The sequence below is a fragment of the Propithecus coquereli genome, unplaced genomic scaffold (assembly GCF_000956105.1).
Source record: "Propithecus coquereli isolate 6110/MARCELLA unplaced genomic scaffold, Pcoq_1.0 Scaffold80, whole genome shotgun sequence".
Classification (NCBI taxonomy): domain Eukaryota; kingdom Metazoa; phylum Chordata; class Mammalia; order Primates; family Indriidae; genus Propithecus; species Propithecus coquereli.
In genome coordinates, this window is record NW_012154174.1 from 8,498,585 (window position 1) to 8,502,438 (window position 3,854).

The following is a 3,854-nucleotide window of genomic DNA, read 5'->3' on the forward strand; positions in this document are numbered from 1 at the left end:
TCTGAGATTCTTCTGCTTGTTCTAGTCTATTGCTGCAGCTTTCAACTATACATTGTAATTCCTTAATGAATTTTTCATTTCCAGAAATTCTGTATCTTTTTCTTTAAAATATCTATCTCTTTGGTAAATTTTTCATTCATATGCTTAATTGTTTTTCTAATTTCTTTGTATTGGTTTTCAGATTTCTCTTGGCTCTTATTGAGATTCTTTATAGTCCATATTTTGAATTCTTTATCTGGAATTTCAGAATTTTCATTTTGGTTAGGATCCATTGCCAGAAAGCTAGTGTGATCCTTTGGGGGTGTCATAACACCCTGTTTTTGTTTTTTCTTTTTTAATAATTCCAGAATTGTTATGCTGATTCCTTCTGATGTGGAAATTACCTCTTATTATTTTTAGATTTACTTTCATTTGGATGAAATTTTGTTTTCTTCTTTGAAGATGTAACTTATATTTTGCATGTGGTTGCTTGGCTTTGCTTCTAGGTTCTTTCAGTGGCAAAGACTCTATGAATTCCTTGGTTATACGTAGCTTTAGTGTGGTGGCTTTCTCAGACGCTGGTTGCAGTAGTCATGTTTCGGGCATGTGAGCAGGCTCCCAGACTCCGGAGGGCCTGGCAGAGGTCTCAACGAGCTTATCTTGTACAAGTGCTGACACTGTGCACTTGTGTCAGCAGATTCTGTATTTGGTTATGCAGTTTGACCCCCAAGCCAGTAGGTGGTGCTTGCAGGTAAAAGCTGGCTCTGGGAGTAGCAATCCAGTTTTTGCTTGGTCTTTGCTTGGTCTCAGTTGCCATAGGCAATGAGCTGGTCTGTGGAGTGAACTTCCTGCTCAGCCCTGTAGAGGGGGATGAAGCTGGACAGAGCTCTGGTGGGTATTCTCATCCTTGGGTTCCCAAATGGCGAGCACAATCACCAGCTCATAGCGGGGGTGGTGAGGAGTTTCTGGTGGAATATGCTGAGGTCTCTGCAGTGGGTGAGGGAGTTGCCCCAGCATCACAGCCTCAGCAGGCAGGAACACAATCTGTTTCCCTGTCATGCCCCTGTCCCAGTGTTTGGGAAGCTAAGATCAGTCAGACACTGCTATTTCCAGGCTGCAATGTAGCCGAGAGTCATAAAAGACACTTGCCTCATGGCTCAATGGTGAAATGGCTGTGTGCAAAGCTTCCTGCCTCAGCCCAAAACACACAGCTCCCCAGCTCTCCTGCTCTCTGCTGCAGAGATATTGCTGCTCCATGCAGAAGGGGAGAGGAGCCCTGCCTTTCATAAAAGCTTAAGCCCAGTGGCTACACTACTAGTGTGGATGCATTTGCCCCATCAGCCCCATAAATGTGATCCTCTAGCATGTTTGGGGGAACTTCTAGTGGGAACAGCCACGGCTGTGTCTGCAGCGGTGGGTGTAGGATTGAGAGGAAGTCTCCCTCTCCATGTCTGGACGCAAGCACCAAGGCAGCTTGGCTGGTGGGATGGATTTACACTCTTCCCTTGCAGAGCCAAGCACAGCCTTTGTGTCTCTGCTGGAGGGTGTTGCTACCCGCCCACAAGCAGCGATCTCTCAGACTCAGGAAAGCATGTGCTCTGATTTCCTTTGTCCCAAGGGCCCCTCTTCCTCCCAAGACTGGCCGCAGGTGCAGAGGCAGCCTCCTTGGCCCCAGGCAAGATGCAGACCTCTGGGGCTTGGGCTCCCTGGAATGGCAATAGTGCCAGGGCTCGGAAGGCTGTGGGGTTCTGCATGAGCTCCCTCTCTGGAACAGTGCCTCTGCACAATCTCTAGGGAGCTCCTTTGCTAGTCCGGAGGCCCGCAAGGGTTGAGGGGCTCTTCCATAGCTAGAATTGTAAAAGTCCATGGTGGGAATGTGGAGCCCTAGGAGTCTCTCACTTACCCGCTCCGTGCATCCAGGAGCTTCTTTTGGCTGCCAGCCAATCCCAGCCAAGCAAGCTGCCTCACTTCCATTTCCTTTGCTTTCTGTGCTTCCCAGCACTTCTCTGGTGAATCCCAGTGTCCTCTTTTAGACAGTCCATTCGAAGTGTGGGTATCTACTTCCTATTTTGGTTCTTCTCAGTGGAAGAGGTGTATACTAGCTGCATTTAGTCGGCCATCTTGGGGATCTTCCAGTGACTAACAAGAGTTTTGTGTCTGCCTTCTCTGTGATTGCTTTTAAATCACAAATTAGTTGGCAATCCTAAGAAGTGCTGTGGAACAGAAAAAGTTAAACAGAAGAGTGTTAATTGTCCCTTGGTAAGTCTTGACAATTCGATTTTTCAGTTGTAAGGTACATTTCAGATTAAGGACAGATTTGTTACAAGGACCTACTTGTGTATTTAATTTTTTGAATTTTGAGATAAATTTGTGAGTTCATCCTATTATCAAAATTTTCCAGTCCTAACAGTAATATGAAGCATATCTGCATGGATGCTTCTATGTCCTTTCTATTAATGCTGCCCAAAGGCAAGGCAATTAAGCCCTGTTTGTTAAACTAAAAAATTAAAAGGAAACCAAGTCATGGATTTGAATCTATATTACAGAACTTTATAATTTTGGACAATTCAATAAGACCTCAATTACCTCTAATTTCCTTTATTTGTTAACTGACAGGCTGGAAGAAGAATTAATGAGAAATTTTATTTGAAGTGTTCCATAACGTCTATATTAAATTAGATGCCACTTAAGTTTGGAATTTTTTCCAGTTATTGTTTTTATTATTATTGACTGTGAAAATGGAGAAACATAACATCCTTGAATTATAGATGTGAATAGTTCAGTTCAGCATTTTAATAAAAATGCCTGAGCATCTGCTAGACATCCAGCATTCTTATGTACTCTACATAGAGTGTGCTATATATAGAGTGATGTATTAGGCATGGTTTCACTTCTAGAGAGACTAATGAACTAGAGGACAGGACCTTGGAGAGTTTTCTATTCCAAAGTATAAATGAGGAAATGACTTGATTACCTTACTTAATTAGAGCTCAGTAAGAGTACGGGTCCTCCATCCTTTTGTACCTATGAAAGAGGGGGTGCTGGGGGTGGTGGGGAAACACTACATTATCACCCTGGCCACAGATGAAATGACCCATTTAGATGAGAGAACACTTAAATATCCTTCATTTTTATCTAATATTCCAATGTTATTTCTGGGAAGAAGAGACAATGAAGTAAAGCAAAATTGGATTCAGGAACCAAAAAGACATGGCTTCAAATCCTTGTTTGGTACTGAATACACATTTTGTGTTTGAGGACAAATGATTACTATGTCTGAACCTCAATTTTCCGATGTATAAAATGGAGATAATGCAAAGATGGTGAAAGAAGATAACAAAAAGCAACAGCTCAATGTCTTACTCCTACTCTGTGTTTGATGGATAGTAGCTTTTATTTATTATGGTGAGGGTTAGGAAGGTGGTGATGTCTGGGTAAGAGAAATTTAAGAGAGCCACGTTCCCAAGTGAAAGTAGACAGCAAAAGGACATCAGGTTCTCTGTACACAGGACAATGTTGTTAAGAACTGTAGAGCAGAGATAAAAGTTCCAAAAAAAAGACGGCATGGATTTCCAGAACCTTTGCCATTTCCCCATATCGGTTTTCATCACTTCCTCTTTATATTCTTTTCCATCTCTTTTCTCAGAAAGAATAGCAGTGAATGTTTTGAATAATAAAATTCTATGTAGTTGTGTTTCAGAGCAAGGAAGGAGGGTTGGTTGGTGGAGTGGGAAGACTGAGGGGGGTCAGTTAAGACCTAGAATCAAGGAAACCACCGAGAGAGAGAAGGAATGTGGCCCCGAGGCCCAAAGCTCAGAAAAGAAGCTGAGCTGACTGGGTCTAAGATGAGAGCCCAGTGGCTCAGCTACAGGAAG